At 35.2% G+C, this 18,674-nt stretch overlaps 1 protein-coding gene across 1 annotated transcript in view; it reads right to left on the bottom strand.

The window, feature by feature from the left end:
- Window positions 1-18,674, bottom strand: part of Efa6 (Exchange factor for Arf 6) — a 219,094-nt gene that overhangs the window by 61,532 nt on the left and 138,888 nt on the right.

Raw genomic sequence — 18,674 nt, 5'->3', positions numbered from 1 at the left:
GCAGAACTTCAGCAATTATGTAAAATTTTCTATATTTTATAGATTTTGATGCCCTAGATGGAGTTTTTCTTATGTGGTTGTTTCAAAAGATAATTTCTACTATGTTAGGGCTACAATATTGCTAAAGACAGCAAGGCCAAATTGCTATTCGTTTCTGAGATAAAGGCCTGATAAATGCAAAAAAGTGTAGATTTAGCACGGTTTAGATGAGGCCATAAAATCCGAACTGGATCTGACTGGACAAACCCCTACTAGGGTTTTTGTAGTCTAAATATGTACTTTCAAAAAATGCATACCAGAAGTTGTTTGCATTTTCAGTGTTGCATAGTGTATTCTATACATGGATAAGCTTTTAGAGTTCATCCATACATACAGTCAACCAAAAAAGTCTACATACACCCTATAAATCTCGAGTTTTATGGGTAAGGAGGCATTTTTATGAAAATCCAAGTACATAGTTGTATTTCATATCCCTAATAAACAATATTACATATAACAAAAATATATTCCATAATGCGAATAACGGTAAATTCTATAAAATTTAAAAAATTAATAGGGAAAAAGTGTACATACACCCAATGAAATATTAAGATTACAGTAAAATTGATGGAGTAAGCAATACAAATTTTACATTTTATTGCTTTATCGAATGTCTCTGGTTGTCTATGATATATTTTCGACAAAATAGGAACATATTTGGGCTTTAATTGGCGTTATTTAAGGTCAGACTTCGCGTATAGCTCGTTAAGGCGACCCTTGCAGATTTCTTTGAGTTTTTCAGTCTGGTACTTTATGAAACCCCAGGAAATACAGTGGGACTAATTACTTTGAGATCCTAGAGCTCTTTGAAGTTGTTATTAGGGATAATATATGCTCCTGAGCTTCGCTAAATATGCGAATTCCTGAGTTTTTCATAAATTTTATAGTTTTCACAGCATTCCAAGGGTCAAATTACAAGCAATAACCTTGGAATTAGCTTGTAATAAATTAACTCAATCAGAAATGTATAACATTATTATTCAAACCCGCTCCTAAAGTTTCCAAAGCATCAAAATAAAAGCACCACCAAAGAATGCATGAAATTTGTATGAAATTGACACTGTTAACTAGTATGCTCTCGTATTATGATCGTTAGGGTCACCTGAAGCGCTATAAATGTCGGATACTTTTACATTGCTGATTCAGTGGATGCTCGAGGATTGTACCAGACCTTATTACAAGGTAATTCGAAGGCTTCTGCATGTAATTTGCCCCTTGGGATGTTGTGAAAACTATAAAATTTATGAGAAAACTCAGGAATTCGTATATTTAGCGAAGCTCAGGAGCATATATTATCCACAAGAAAAACTTCATAGCGCTCTTGGATCCCAAAATTATTAGTCCCACTGTATTTTCTGGGGTTTCATAAACTACTAGACTGAAAAACTCAAAGAAATCTGCAAGGGTCCGCCTTAACAAGCTATACGCGAAGTCTGACATGAAATAACGGCAATTAAAGCACAAATATGTTACTATTTTGTCTAAAATATATCATAGACAACCAGAGACATTCGATAAAGCAATAAAATGTAAAATTTGTGTTGCTTATTCCATCAATTTTACGGCAATCTTAACATTTCATTGGGTGTATGTGCACTTTTTCCCTATTAATTTTTTAAATTTTATAGAATTTACCGTTATTCGCATTATGGAATATATTTTTGTTATATGTAATATTGTTTATTAGGGATATGAGATAGAACTAAGTACTTGCATTTTCATAAAAATGCGTCCTTACCCTTAAAACCCGAGATTTATAGGGTGTATGTAGACTTTTTTGGTTGACTGTACATTAACTGTTAGAGGTCTTCTACATATATAAGAGCTTTTAGAGTTTTTCTAAACATAGAAGAGCTTTTGGAGGTCTTATATACACAGAAGAGCTTTCAGAGGTCTTAAATTTCTAGAAGAGCTTTTAGAGGTATTCTATACACAGAAGAGCGTTTAGAGGTCTTTATGAGAAATTCAGTTATAGTTTTTTGCGGGGGTTTTCAGACTTAAACCACTATAACTTAGCCATTTGTTAACCGATTTTAAAAAATTATAACGTGTTCGAAAGATATTATTCACCCCTTTAAAAGGAAGAAGGATCAATAGAAACCCGTTGTGAAAAAAGAAGATATGTACGTTTAAATTTGAAAATGTAAGAAACCCAGATTTTCACTACTTTTACCGTTATAAAAAAATACAACGAAGTGATACAAATGGACTAAAGGCATTGTCGTTGTCCATGGATCCCAACACGATATAATTTTGCATCAGAACGCTTGAATATTTTTCTGGTCAACTTTTGTAGCACAGTGCCATTTATCGACATTTTTCGAAAAGTTTGCACCTTCTCAAGGCCAAACTGCCTGAAGGAGCGTTCCAATGCTTTTGCAATGTATTAGAGAGTTCTTAACTACTGTCTTGGCTACAATTGTTGTCCTTGTGTTCGATCGAAAATCTCAATGGTTTGGCTGTTATATGCCAAAATGTCCAAAAAACGTGGATAAGAAACTTAAAGTCAAAATCGGGAGGCTCGATTTTCACGTTAGACCTATGGTCTAGTAGACTTTTTTGCTCAGTTCAATCCTGGGAATAAGAAACGCGAAGGGTCCATTAAGGTTTTTTTGCTTCCATACAAATCGCCCCGGCCTATTAGGCATATATAGAACCTAGACTAGTTTAGACAAATTCTTTAAAGTAGTTAAACAAACTTTCAAAGCGTAATGCTAAGTTTACATTTACGAAATCCACTCGATTTCATCTGTCAATTCCATAGCTCAAACGTCAAATGAAATCTCATCTGAAATCCATTGGATTTCATTTGACGTTTAACCTATGGATTTGACAGATGAAATCGAGTGGATTTCGTAAATGTAACATAGCATAACATTCCATTAGAATCCAAAAACAAAATGATGGCATTTTACATTCATCTACTTCTACTTTTACTATTTGTTGTGTTTTTTTTTTTTGTAATATTTTGGTACCGCTAGGCAAGCACAAGGTGTAAATGTTGCTACTAAAAGACGCTACAAAAGAAAACATTCAGAAATTGTTTTAATGATTTGTAATTGTTTTTCGTTTTGTTTTTGTAATTATTGTTTTTCTATTTCTAGGCGATTTTTGTCGTTGTTGTTGTTCTTGATGTTCTTTAGTATTCATTCAATATTGAAGAGCAAGAAGAAAACAATAAAGAAAGGTAGGAGGGAAGGGGACGGAGGGTGGTTGAAGAAGACTGAGAACAACGAACACAAAAACAACAACAACCACCTTTTTTAATGTTGCTACCGAACTGACTGTTGTTGTCGATGTTGTATAAGTATCTATGGTTGTTGTTGTCGTCGTCGTCGTGGTTGGGGAAGATAATAATGTTGTTGTAGTCGAAGTTGCTGATGATACTTCTCCAGTTGTTAACGATGTTGACGACGACAAAGAAGTATTGGAGGATGATGTATCTGTAGTAATTGATGCTACAGTGGTTTCAATTGTTGTTGCTGTTGCTGGCGAGGATGTAACAGCCGCACTTGGCGTTTGTTGTTGCTGTTCTTGTTCTTGGGTTGTTATGACAATTCTTACTTTACGTCGTCGTCTTTTATTGAAAATATCGCGTTGACTGTGTGCCTCAGGGGAAGCACACAGCTTTGTGGCTGACGCCGTTGTAGAGGCCGTCGCCATCAGTGCAGTTGACGATGACGGCGTTAAAAATGTTGATGATCTGTTAGTTATGTTATTATCATTTTTAGACGATGATGTTTGATTGTTAATTGTGTTTTTTGTTGTAGTACGAGTAGTTGTAGTTGTTGTTCTTGTTGTACTGTTGTCATTTATTATCAATTGTATGCAAGTTTTAGTAGAGGACGAAGACTGCTAGAAAATAATTTTAAGTTTTTTTTTTGTTTTTGTAAGCGTAAAAAAATATAACAACAACACACACATTCATATATAAAATAGGTAAAGAAAAACAAAAACATTAAAAAGACAGACACATAGTAAGTAAGACGTGGAAAGAAGAAAAGAAGATAGAAAAAAAGAAAATTGAAAGAAAATATCAACATTTTGTTGTTGAAAATATTTTGGGTTTTTTGTTTTTGTTTAAAAGAGTAACAACAACAATAGAACAAGGAACAAAAAAGTAAAACAGTTAAAATAGAAAGAAGAGAAAAAGAGAACATAGAGTAGAGAAAGATAGGTAGTAGCGGTTTTTAAAGAAATATAGTTTTGCATTAAAGTTTTTGAAACAAAGTGTTTTGAAAATAGTTCTACTACATACATTGGACTCAAACAGGGTTTGCTAAAAGGGGTGTAGAGGAAATTAACGGGGGGAATACGAAATGTAAGAATAACAACACTATTATTTGACATGAAACTAACGTTAGATACGGTGATAATTAATGAGAGAACAAAAAAAAAAAACATCGAAATGAAGATTAAAGTTTCATTGCTACAGGGAAATGTGTTGGGCATTTCAATACTTCGTAGGCGTACACAAAAGAGAGAGACCATGTAAAAAAATTAAATTCGGTCGGGAATTTACCCTCCACCATGCTTTACCAAATCGTGGGCCAATGTACACAACTTTTGGTGGAGAAAAGCTTTAAGAGGTCTTCAATACATAGAAGAGCTTTTAAAAGTCTTTTCTACACAGTTGAGCTTTTTTTAAAAAAAAAATGTTCCATGCTTAGAGGAGCTTTTAGAGGTCTCCTATACATGGAAGAGCTTTTAGAGATCTTCGATACATAGATGGGCCGTAGACTACTTCAATTTATAGACGTATGTATAGAATACATAAAAGGTATTTTTATATATGAGCTTTTAGAATCCTTTCGCACATAGATGAGCTTTTAGAGACCTTATATAGACAGAAGAGTTTTTCGAGGTCTATTATACACAGAATAGCTTTTAGGTGTCGCCTAGGCATAGAAAAGCGTTTAGAGGTCTTCCATACATAAACAACTTTTAGAGGTCTTCTATACACAAAAGAGCTTTTAGAAATATTCTATACATAGATAAGCTTTTAGAGTTCATCCACACATACATGACTGTTAGAGCTTTTCTACATATATAAGAGCTTTTAGAATTCTTCTAAACATAGAAGAGCTTTTATAGGTCTTATATACACAGAAGAGCTTTCAGAGGTCTTATATTTCTAGAAAAGCTTTTAGAGGTATTCTATACACAGAAGAGCTTTTAGATGTCTTATAAATACAGGGGAGCTTTTAGAGATCTTCTGTACATAGAAGAGCTTTTAAAAGTCGTTTGTACACAGTTGAGCTTTTTGAGAAATCTTAAATGCTTAGACGAGCTTTTAGAGGTCTCCTACGTGCTTTTAGAGGTATCCTATACATTAAATGTATTTTGATAGATGAGCTTTTAGATGCCTTCCGTACATAGATGAGCTTTTAGAGGTGTTCTATAGACAGAAGAGTTTTTCGAGGTCTATTATACACAGAATAGCTTTTAGGTGTCGTATATGCATGGAAAAGGGTTTGAAGGTCTTCCACACAAAAAAAAACTTTTAGAGGTCTTCTATACACAGAGGAGCTTTTAGAGTTCATCCATACATACATGAGCTGTTAGAGGTCTTCTACATATATAAGAGCTTTTAGAGTTCTTCTAAAACACAGAAGAGCTTTCAGAGGTATTATATTTCTAGAAGAGCTTTCAGAGGTCTTATATTTCTAGAGGAGCGTTTAGGGGTATTCTATACACAGAAGAGCTTTCAGAGGTCTTATATACACAGGAGAGCTTTTAGAGATCTTCTGTTCATAGAAGAGTTTTTAGAAGTCTTCTATACATAGATGAGCTTTTATAGGTATTCCAATATGGAAGAGGTTTTAAAGGTATTCCAATATGGAAGAGGTTTTAAAGGCCTTCCATACATAAAAAAGCTTTTAGATATATTATATTCATTAAAGAGCTTTTGGAGGCATTCCATACATAGATGAGCTTTAAGGGATCTTCTGTACATAGACGAGTTTTCAGAGGTCTTCTATACATAGATGAGCTTTTATAGGTATTCTAATATTGACGAGGGTTTCAAGGCCTTCCATACATAGAAAAGCTTTTAGATGTATTATATTCATTAAAGAGCTTTTAGAGGCATTCCATACATAGATAAGCCTTGAGAGGTCTTCTATACTGTGGATAGGTTTTTGGGGTGTTCTACATGTAGAAGAGCTTTTAGAGACACATAGAAGTGCCTTTAGAGACATACACATAAAAGTGCTTTCTATACATAGACAAAGACGGCTCTGACTATAGCGTTTCCAGAAAAGAGCAAAATTCTGTGGCTACAGCAGTGTCTGCGGTAAGTTTGGGCAATTTGACCCCAATGGCCAAAACGATGGCGTCACTGCCTGAACCCACGTAGACGCCTTTCGTTTTGAATTCGAAGAAGACGAAAGGACAGACGACGCTGAACCAGCCACACAAGGTCATACCTAGTGTAACTGCTTCGTCTGCGATTGTCACTAAAGCTATCTAGGGAACAAGAACCGGGAAGTTTCACAAGTTCCAAACTTGCATAGAAATCTGTGTAGCAGTTCTATGCAAGTTTGGAGCTTCTGAAACTTCCCGGTTCTTCTTCCCTTGGCAGCTTTAGTGACATATCGTTGGCTCTTTAGAAGTCTACCCTTATGGGAAAAGCAGAGTTGGAGAAGGAGTGGGGACTGTACTGCGTGCAGTCAAGTGGCTGAAATGTTTGACGGACCATCAACTTCTAAGCTGTGTGGGGCAATTTGACGGCATCACGACCGGAACCCAACAAGGTGCCTCTCGTTCCGAAGTAGGAGAAAGCGGAGGTATATGCGCCGACGGAACAGCCATACAAGGTCTTCATTAGTGTGATTCTCATTAAAGCTGCAGGGCGAAAAAGAGCGGGTACATAAATCACTGCAAGGTCGGTGGCTCCTAACAAGTTCAGACCTTCTGGGAAAAGCAAAGTTGGAAGGAGGATAGATTGATAGGGTACTGCGAGAAATCAAGTGGACTAAAATGACGGACAGACCTTCATCTTCTAAGGAGGCTGGTGGCTCAAAGACTAGAGGGTACAATCTTCCGAGGATCCACAGCTAGGTGCTAAGAGGATGGCGGGCCGTCAGACGGGTAATAATTCACGAGGCATTTTGCTATGTTGGTGACTTCTTGCCAGACAGGGGAGGTGGGCTAGATTTCGACGACCTGCAAAAGTAGCAACTGGCAAAAGCTCTCTCATCCGTCTGGTGAAAAGGCACGTAAGCCCTTCAAGTTTGCGCGGATGATCACCATAGATGACCTTCTGATGTCAGCCATTGATAAGTCTGAACGTTGTCTATAAAAGATCATAACCTCTGACGATGTGGACGACAGTAAGACCGCCAGAACGGCTTCTCTCCTCTCACTTGATAAGTTAGGGATGAAAATCGCGTTGGGACTTATAACAGGTCACTGCAGAGTGCGGCCCCTAACTTCAAAATGGGACGACAGCGGCATTGACTACTGCAGACTATGTGAAGATGCGAAGGAGATAGAGACTGTCGAACATATGCTTTGTAGGTGTCCCATGTTGCAAACAAGGAGATACCGTACACTAGGCAGATATGAGATAGACACTCTGAACTTCCTGTCTAACATAGATCCCATCGTCCTACTCAACTTTGCACAGACATCTAGCATGGCTTGGTAAAGGTCCTTAACAACCCTTAATAATCAGACTCTTTTCACTTTTCCAGATAATTCCTTGGCGTCAATCTCTACATCTCCCACACTCACCATAATCTCATCATCTCTATCCTATCATCCTCATCTCATCAAGCTGCATCAACACTCTATCATCTCCTTCATCTTAAATCATCTCAACAACACACCTCCATTATCTTTAAATCATCATCTCCATCATCTTTAAATAGCCTACACAGGATGAACACAATGGACCAACGGTCCTCCGAGTGAATCAGTCACCTATTCTAATAGAGGGCTGCACATCCTTAAACCTAACCTAACTTAACACCGCCAGCTTTGGCAGGACAGCGGTCTCCTAGGGCTTCAATTGGCTGCAATGTCTGTCGGATTATCAGTTTCTAAACCGGCTAGTGGATGGAAGAATACTTCCGAAGATCCACAGACAGGTGTTAGAAGGAAGCTGGGCCTTTAGTCGGGTAATCACTCGACTACATACGCGAAGATGACCTCTTTTCCAGACAGGGCTGAGTGCTCTAGTCTCTGATGACCTACAAATGAAGTCACAACAAAAGCTTCTCAAGCACGCCAGCCATCCAAGCCTGAGCGGTTGATCGCCTTGTTGTGGCAGTCATTTAAAATCCGATCTTAAAGGCAGGATCTGTGAGGATCATTGGCTGTTTATAGAACATGATCTAAAAAGTTTGAAATTTGTCCTTGCAAAATGGTCGAGGAACTGTAATGACGTTCACAATACACCTTTTTCAGATGTAATTCGGATTATTTTAATTCTAATTCGAGAATTATATTTTTAACTAGCAAAATGCCCGCTACTTCGTATGCGGAAAGGATATTAAAAAAAAAACAAATAAACGATATTTAATGTGGAAATTGAAAATACTGAAAATTTTGTTGCACTAATACCAATTTTAATCAATATTTATTTTTATTTTAGTACTGTTCGAATCCTCTTTAGTTCGATTTTCAAAAAGATCAGCCGTATCTCAACCTTACACATTAACAGCGAAATCAACGTCGCACAGCAATACTCAGCTCTGTCCCTACACCCAAAAACAAATTGAGTACCATTAAGTACTTTTCGTATACTTATTGTACGTATTTCGACGACAGATCTCAACCATACACTGACATTAATACAAAATAATTACAGTAATCGTAATTCCAAATCTCAAGATTCCAGCTGTATCCGTTCGTCCAATTCCAAATTGTACCAAACTTAGTATCATTTCGTACTATCCGTACCCATAAGAAAGAATTTCCTAAACTACCTCAAACCTCAATTACTGTTAAATCTTAATTCCAAATGTTAGGACTCCAGCTCTATCCGTTAAACCAAATCCAAATTGTACCAAATTTAGAACAATCCAAATTGTACTAAATTTAGTACCATTTAGTACTTTTCGTACCCATAAGTTTGATTTTTCAAAACTACCTGAATCCTACTCTTCGACTGTAATCGTAATTCCAAATTTCAGGATTCCAGCGCTATTAATTCACCCTAATCCAAATTGTACCAAATTTAGTACCATTTAGTACTTTTCGTACCCATAAGTACGCCTTTCCGAAACTACCTGAATCCTACACTTATACAATAATATTAATTCCAAATTTCAGGATTCCAGCTCTATCCATTCACCCAAATCCATATTGTACCATATTTAGTACCATTTAGTACATCTGGTACGCATACGTACGACTTTTCAAAATTTCCTCAATCCTACAATCCAACAGTAATCTTAGTTCCTAATTCCACCTCTATCCGTTTACTTAAATCCAAATTGTACCAAATTTAGTGCTTTCCGTACCCATAAGTACGAATTTCTAAAACTGCCTCAATTCTACAGTCCAGCAGTAATCTTAATTCCAAATTTCAGGATTCCAGCTCTATCCATTCGCCTAAATCCAAACTTAGTACCATTTAGTACTTTTCGGACCCATAAGTACGAATTTCCAAAACTACCTCAATCCTACACTCCTACAGTAATCTTAATTCAAAATTTCAGGATTCCAGCTCTATCCGTTCACCCAAATCCAAATTTAGTACTGCTCGTACTCATAAATACGAACTTCCAAAACCATTTCCTTATTTCAACGCCACTTCCCAAGAACAAATTGTACAATTTTAGCTCTACACCCGATACCAAATTTAAAAGGATTTAGTACATTTCGTATATTTATGGTATGCACGTATTTTTTAAACCACCTCCATATACCAACGCTACACACCAACATTCACCCTGACTCCAATAACAAATTGAGTGTCATTTCGTAATTTTCGTATACATATGGTACGTATTTCGACAACCACATATATCAACCCTACACTGACATTAAGACCAAATAATAACAGTAATATTAATATCAAATTTGTAGGATTCCACCTCTATCCGTTCGGCCAATAACAAATTTTACCAAACTTAGTACCAATAAGTACTCTTCGTACCCATAAGTACGATTTTCCAAAACTACTTCAATCCTTCACTTCAACAGTAACCTTTATTCAAAATAACAGGATTGCAGCGCTATCCGTGCACTCAAATCGAAATTGAACCATTTAGTACTATTTGGTACATTTCGTACCCATAAGTACGAGTTTCAAAAACTAACTCCATCTCAATCCTAAACTCCAACAGTAGTCTGACCAAATTCTAGGATTCCAGCTCTATCCGTTCCCCCAAATCCAAATTGTACAAAAGGTAGTACCACTTAGTACTTTTCGTACCCATAACTACGAATTTCCAAAACTACCTCAGTCCTACACTCCAACAGTAATCCTAATTTCAAATTTCAGGACTCAAGCGCTATCCGTCACCCAAATCCAAATTGTACCACATTTAGTACTTTTCATATCCATAAATACGAATTTCCAAAACAACCTTAGTCCTACACTCCAAAAATAATATCAATTCCAAATATTAGGATTCCAGCTTTATCCGTTCACCCATATCCAAATAGCACTAAATTTTGTACTTTTCGTACACTCATAGTTTCCAAAAACCCCTTTGTTTTTCTTTGTTTTCATCAGTGACCCTCAGTCCAAATTTGAAGAATCAAGCTCTGTTCGTTCACCCAAATCCAAACTGTACTAAATTTAATACTATTTAGTACTTTTCGTACCCATAAGTACGAATTTCCAAAACTTCCACAATCCTAAACTCCACCAGTAATCTCAATTCCAAATTTCGAGATTCCAGCTCTTTCCGTTCACCCAAATCCTCACTGTACAAAATTTAGTACCATTTAGTACTTTTCATACACATAAGTACGAATTTTCAAAACTATCCCAAACCTACACTCCAACAGTAATCTCAATTCCAAATTTCAGGATTCCTGCTCTGTCCGTTCACCCAAATCCCTATTGTACCAAATTTAGTACCATTTAGTACTTTTCGTACACATAAGTACGAATTTCCGAAACCACCCTCATATATCAATTCTACACTTCAATAGTAATCTTAATTCCAAATTTCAGGTTTCCAGCTTTATACAATCACCCAAATCCAAATTGTACTAAATTTAGTACTTTTCGTACCTATAAGTACGAATTTTCAAAACTACCTCAATCCTACACTCCACCAGTAATCTCAATTCCAAATTTCGAGGTTCCAGCTCTATCCGATCACCCAAATCCCCATTGTACCAAATTTAGTACCATTTAGTACTTTTCATACACATAAGTACGAACTTCCAAACCTATCTCAATCCTACACTCCAACAGTAATCTTAATTCCAAATTTCAGGTTTCGAACTCTATCCGTACACCCAAATCCAAATTGTACTAAATTTAGTACCATTTAGTACTTTTCGTACACATGAGTATGAATTTCCTAAACCATTTCCTTTTATAAACACCACTTCCCAACCTTCATTTACATACCAAATTCAAAGTTTCTAGCTAAATCCGTTCAAAATATACAACTGGTACTAAATGTTGTAACTTTTAGACATTTTCGTACACTTAGAGGTCGAATTTCCCTTTGGTACATCTTTCTAACTCTCCATCAGTTACCCTCATTCCAAATTTCAGAATTCTAGCTCTTCCCGTTTGCCTAATACAAAGGGTACCATATTTAGTACCTTTTAGTACTTTTCGTACCCTTCTAGGTCGAATTTCCAAAAACCCAGCCTTATCTCACGCCTACACACCAACAGCTACGCACAGTCAAAATTTCAGCTTTCTAGCTTCAGCGGTTTCGTCTGGGCGATGATATGCCAGTCAGTCACTCACTCACTCAGTCATCACTAAGCTCTTTTATATATATAGATTCGTAACATTTCATTTGTAATTCGAGAATTCCATTTGTAATTCGAATTATTCCACTTGTAATTCGAATTATTAAATTTATAATTCAAATTATTCCACTTGTAATTCGAATTATTCCACTTGTAATTCGAATTATTCCATTTGTAATTCGAATTATTCCATTTGTAATTCGAATTATTCCATTTGTAGTTCGAATTATTTTATTTGTAATTCGAATTATACCATTTGTAATTCGAATTATACCATTTGTAATTCGAATTATTTTATTTGCAATTCGAAAAACCAGATATAAAATCAATACAAAAATATTTTGTATATTTTGTTTCGAATTACAAACAGAATGATTCGAATTACAAATGGAATATTTCGATTTTCAAATAAAATAATTCGAATTACAAATGGAATAATTCGAATTGCAAATGGAATAATTCGAATTGCAAATGGAATAATTCGAATTACAAATAGAGTGATTCGAATTACAAATGAAATGTTACAAATTACAACTAAAATGTTTCGAATTACATCTAAGAACGGCGTTAAGTTATACCCTCCACCACAATTAGTGTCCTTTCGTGTATGAAGAAGACTTAATACTAAATTTCAGCAATTTCGGTAAAAACAATGTGAGGCACCATTCTATGGGGGCTATTTCAAAACGTCGATCTATACCAACAAATTTCTGACGGAAAGTTTTTAGGCTCAAAGGAGACTAAATACCAAATTTCCTATATTTCGGTAAGAGAATGTGGCTAAAACTTAAAAAATACCGAAAATCATGAAGTAGAAGTAGAAGAATACTCTTCTGGAATATTTTATAAGTCTTGAAAGACGAAATAACGAATTTCAGCCATTTCGGTTGGATATTGACGTCACAATCTTCAGTATTACGAAAATCCGGAGGTACCGTTCTATGGGGGCTATATCGAAACGTGGACCTATACCGACGAATTTTAGTCAGAAATGGGGCAATATGAAAGCGTGGACCTGTACAGACATATTTCTGGCGAACAGTTTTATATCACATTGAAGACTAAATAACAAATTTCAGCCATTTTGGTGGAATATTGAAGACACAACCTTCAAAATACGAAAAATCGGGAGGTACTTTTCCATGGGGGCTATATGAAGGCGTGGACCTATACCGAAAAATTTAAAGGGAAAGTTTGAGTACCCCCAACGAAGTCTAAATACCAAATTTCAGCCATTTCGGTGGAATATTGAGGACACAACGTTCAAAATACCGAAAATTGGGAGGTACCGTTATATGGGGGCTATATGAAGGTGTGGACCGATACCGACAAAATTCTGGGGGAAAGTTTTATACCACCAACGTAGACTAAGTACCAAATTTCAGCCATTTCGGTGTGATAATGAAGCTAAAACCTTCAAAATGCCGAAAATCGGGAGGTACCGTTCTATGGGGGCTATATGAAGGTATGGACCGATACCGACAAAATTCTGGGGGAAAGTTTTATACCCCTAAAGAAGACTACGTACCGAATTTCAGCCATTTTTGTAGGATAATGAAGCTGAAACCTTCAAAATACCGAAAATCGCGAGATACCGTTATATGGGGGCTATATGAAGGTGTGGACCGATACCGACAAAATTCTGGGGGAAAATTTTTTACCCCAAAGAAGACTACGTACCAAATTTCAGCCATTTTGGTAGGATAATGAAGCTAAAACTTTAAAAATACCGAAAATCGGGAGGTAACGTTCTATGGGGGCTATATGAAGGTGTGGACCGATACCGACAAAATTCTGGGGGAAAGTTTTACACCCCTAAAGAAGACTACGTACCAAATTTCAGCCATTTTGGTAGGATAATGAAGCTAAAACCTTAAAAATACCGAAAATCGGGATGTACCGTTCTATGGGGGCTACATCAAAACGTGGACCGATATATCCCATTTTCAATACCAACCATCCTGCAAGTAATAAAAACTTCTGCACCAAATTTTGACTCTCTATCTTTAAAATTGCGAGCTGTATCTTGATTTCAACAGACAGACAGACGGACGGACGGACATGGTGAAATCGACATAGAATTTTATGCTGATTAATAATATATATATACTTTATAGGGTCTCCGACGAATATTTCGATGTGTTACAAACGGAATGACAAATTTAATTATACCCTCCATATGGTGGAGGGTATAAAAGGTGTAGATACCAAGAGGTCGAACTACATAAGGAACTGTAAGGGAGAGCTGTACTTCGGGTAGGGGTGGCTCCAGTTCCAAATTCCGCTATCACTGAAGAGGCCGTAGGGATCATTGTCTCTGCATGATGCAAATAAATCTGCACTATTGCAAAGCGGTGGTGGTCGAACTTCTTCTTTCTCTTAAAAGAACAAAAATACTACTTTTGGACGCCAAGTATGTTTGGAAGAAATCCGTTTCGGACAACTTAGATCTGTCGATTTAGGTCTGTCCATCCATTTGTCTCTCAGGCTGGCTATTGTGAACGACAACTCTCGAATGGATACATCGATTTGGTCCAAACTTGGCAGAACCTAGATCAAGTTCCGAGATAGACCGTCCAATCCTTGGGGACATGCTCCAAAAAGTTCAAAATTTGTAGCTAAAATTTGGACATAGTAAAATTTCATCCAAACGTACCATAAACTCCAAGAAGGTCTATCTCGGAAAACACTTCCCTCACAAACGTTTAAAATTTTCGATTTCAGTTTAAGGCATAGATAAACAAAATGAGCACTCGCCTTTACTTTTTCGTACGATTCCTCATACAAATGCTCTCTTCGCGTTCATCATTGGTTTAAGGGCTGTTCATGGATCGTTTGAACGCAGTGTTGACCGATGGTATTCTTTGTGGTCATATTTACAGCCATATAATTTTTTTCATGGACATATCCCATGTTTCCTGACATAACGGTCCAAAAAAATCCAACGGTAACCAACTAAAATGTCTCGAAAGGTATGATTGAAATTGGTCAAACTTTTGCACGTAATAATATTTCTCTTAAACATAAAGTTGGAATGTGGACTATGTCGGACAACTTCTTTCGGTATCTCCTTTACAAAAATTTACAATATTGGCTTAGGTGCAGTTTTAGGGCAGTTCCAAGATTGTGTTGTAATTTTCATCGAAGGTAGTCCCTGCGATTCTGATTACAACTATATAATTTTTGTCGTGGGCAAGTCCTTTATAACGACACAAAAGTTCTAAAAAAAATCCTACGATGATCAACAATAGGAGCTGGTGGGCACGATAACTACACTGTGCGACAACAACAAAAATTACAAGGAAAATCGAAAAGATTATGAAAGTAGAGCGAAAAATATGAGACACGTGTATCGGCGTTTTTAAAGTTTACGTCGGAAAGTAACCAAAATAGACGGGGCAAGTTACGCCCATTTTTAAATTTTTCGAAATATTCGAGTTTAGATTTCTTGTAATCCTCGCATTTCACGTATATAGTGTCTTTGGCAACTTTACTTAGGAGGGTGTGGGAAATATTTTTGTTAAAAATTTTAACCCTCATGCGGTTCATCAACATCAAAGGGGTCTTTTTTGTCCTTTTTTCGAAAATCTTTCAAAAACTCATTAAAAATTTGTTCGTATCAAATCCGAATATTCTACCAAATTGTTCGCCATTAAATTTTACTATAGGTCGCACAATACACCAAATCTGTTACTCTTGTCTAATCGCCAGGAATCTCTAAAAATGAAAACACGTTTTAGGATTAAAGTCGGACTTCATCTGAGTTTATTCAAAATTGTCCCACAAAACATAATTTTAGAGAGATGATGTCAGAGACAAAAATATTCTCCGTCAAATTTCACCATAGGTCACCATAGAAATGAAATGTCTATTTACATTCTATAGCATGAAAATATCAGTATCAATTTTGCTGAAAAAACATGAAAATATTTCCCAATTTTTTTGATGAAATTTTTTTTCCTTCTTTTTTCTAGTTGATACATGGAAGTAATATAAAACTTGGTTATAGGTGAAAAGTGTCAAAGGATGAAAAATTCTACACAAAATTTTACAATGAGTTTAAAAATAAACCATAAATAACTAAGAGAACTGATGAGTCCAAGTGGCGTTGGACGAAACTAGTCTTCTCTGCCATCCCCGAAAGTAATCAATTTTAACTACACCCACTTTAAACTTGTTGTTTTTAAATTTGAAAACAACAAATATGAGATTAAGCTTTACTAACATACAAATAGTAAGTAAACCATAAATGTATGTACACTATTTTCCTTAAAAAATTAGACTACAAATTTATATATTAGGATAAAATTATATGTTTTAATTTTGGACTGTTATTTTTACACAATTCCATACTGTATCAAAATCTAGCAAAATCCTTTACTTTTTGGGAATATTGTTAAAGAAAGAAATATTCCAAATGAAATTTCATTATGAGTCTCTGAATAAAACAAATCTGTAACCATAACATATAACATTCTTAGCAGCACTTGTTTTTTACATATAGGTTTTAGGGCCATATTTTCCAATTTTCATACAGATTGTTGTTGTGATTGAAAAATATAAATATCTTATTGATGGTTTTTCGTTATAACTTCATACTGAAGATGTTGTGTGTTCAATTTAATAGCTTTAAAAACATTTGTGGTAAATATATATTGAAAAATATAAAAAAACCCCAGATCAGACCTGCCAAAATTGCGTATTTTTAATACTTTTAACTTAAATTACGTATTTAGGATAAGCCATTGGGTTGCTTATATATATATATGAAAACACATTGGGACTCACTCCTACTTTGGTGGCATTTACGGAATAAACCTTAGAAAGTGACATAAATGACTATATCATAACTGGGTTCGGTATGGTCATTCATGATACAGCCATTTATGTCAATTGCTAGGATTAATTCCTTAAATGCCACCAAAGTAGGAGTGAGTCCCATCATTGTAGTTTTTTGACCACACCAAATTGTGCATGTGAGAGCCCATATGACACCTATATTTTCACTGGACTATAGCCGTAGACCTCCAATGTATTTTCACATACAATATAAGCAACCAATGGCTTATCCTAAATAAGTAATTTAAGTTAAAAGTATTAAAAATACGCAATTTTGGCAGGTCTGATCTGGGTTTTTTATATTTTTCAAATATATATTTACCACAAATGTTTTTTAAAGCTATTTAAATTGAACACACAACATCTTCTGTATGAATTTATAACGAAAAACCATCAATAAGATATTTATATTTTTCAATCACAACAACAATCTGTATGAAAATTGGAAAATATGACCTTAAAACCTATATATAAAAAACAAGTGCTGTTAAGAATGTTATGTGTTATGGTTACAGATTTCTTTTATCAGAGACTCATAATGAAATTTCATTTGGAATATTTCTTTAACAATATTCCCAAAAAGTAAAGGATTTTGCTAGATTTTGATACAGTATGGAATTGTGTAAAAATAACAGTCCAAAATTAAAACATATAATTTTATCCTAATATATAAATTTGTAGTCTAATTTTTTAAGGAAATAGTGTACATAGATTTATGGTTTATTTGAAACTCATAGTGAAATTCTGTGTAGAATTTTTCATCCTTTGACACTTTTCACCTATAACCAAGTTTTATATTACTTCCATGTATCAACTAGAAAAAAGAAGGAAAAAAATTTTCATCAAAAAAATTGGGAAATATTTTCATGTTTTTTCAGCAAAATTGATACTGATATTTTCATGCTATAGAATGTAAATAGACATTTCATTTCTATGGTGACCTATGGTGAAATTTGACGGAGAATATTTTTGTCTCTGACATCATCTCTCTAAAATTATGTTTTGTGGGACAATTTTGAATAAACTCAGATGAAGTCCGACTTTAACCCTAAAACGTGTTTCATTTTTAGAGATTCCTGGCGATTAGACAAGAGTAACAGATTTGGTGTATTGTGCGACCTATAGTAAAATTTTATGGCGAACAATTTTGTAGAATATTTGGATTTGATACGAACAAATTTTTAATGAGTTTTTTTTAAAGATTTTCGAAAAAAAGACAAAAAGACCCCTTTGATGAACCGCATGAGGGTTAAAATTTTTAACAAAAATATTTCCCACACCCTCCTAAGTAAAGTTGCCAAAGACACTATATACGTGAAATGCGAGGATTCCAAGATATCTAAACTCGAATATTTCGAAAAATTTAAAAATGGCGGAACTTGCCCCGCCTTTTTTGGTTACTTTCCGACGTAAACTTTAAAACGCCAATATACGTGTCTCATATTTTTAGCTCTACTTTCAGAATGTACTCGGTTTTTCCCCATCATTTTGAAAAAAAATTGAATTTTGTTGCACAGTGCTATCGATAGCTATTACAAACTTTACACTTCCTAATATTTCTCTCAAACTTTAAATCAATCTTCTTCTATCTTCTCCAAATATGACATTCAATTTACCATATACCCTTCTGAAAAGTGAGGTTATAAAGTGTTCTGCGATTCGTTTAATCGTTGTACAAGATGAAAAAAATCCCTGAAAATGGCTTTCATTTTGTGTACGCCTTTAGAAAACAAAAGAAATTTCTTAATTAAAAAGGTTTTTGGTGGTGATTAACTAACTATGCAAAAGTGTGACAGGAATAAGGTAAAAGGGAGGTAGGAAACTACAACAAACAAACAGGTGTTTGCAAAAAAAACAACAAACAATCCAAACACAAACGACAACAACGTTAACGTCAA

Source organism: Musca autumnalis, unplaced genomic scaffold (genome assembly GCF_047663935.1).
Source record: "Musca autumnalis isolate F117 unplaced genomic scaffold, ASM4766393v1 scaffold_1, whole genome shotgun sequence".
NCBI classification, from domain to species: Eukaryota; Metazoa; Arthropoda; class Insecta; order Diptera; family Muscidae; genus Musca; species Musca autumnalis.
The sequence above is the reverse complement of the archived record's forward strand: the minus strand, read 5'-3'. Positions and strand labels throughout refer to the sequence as shown.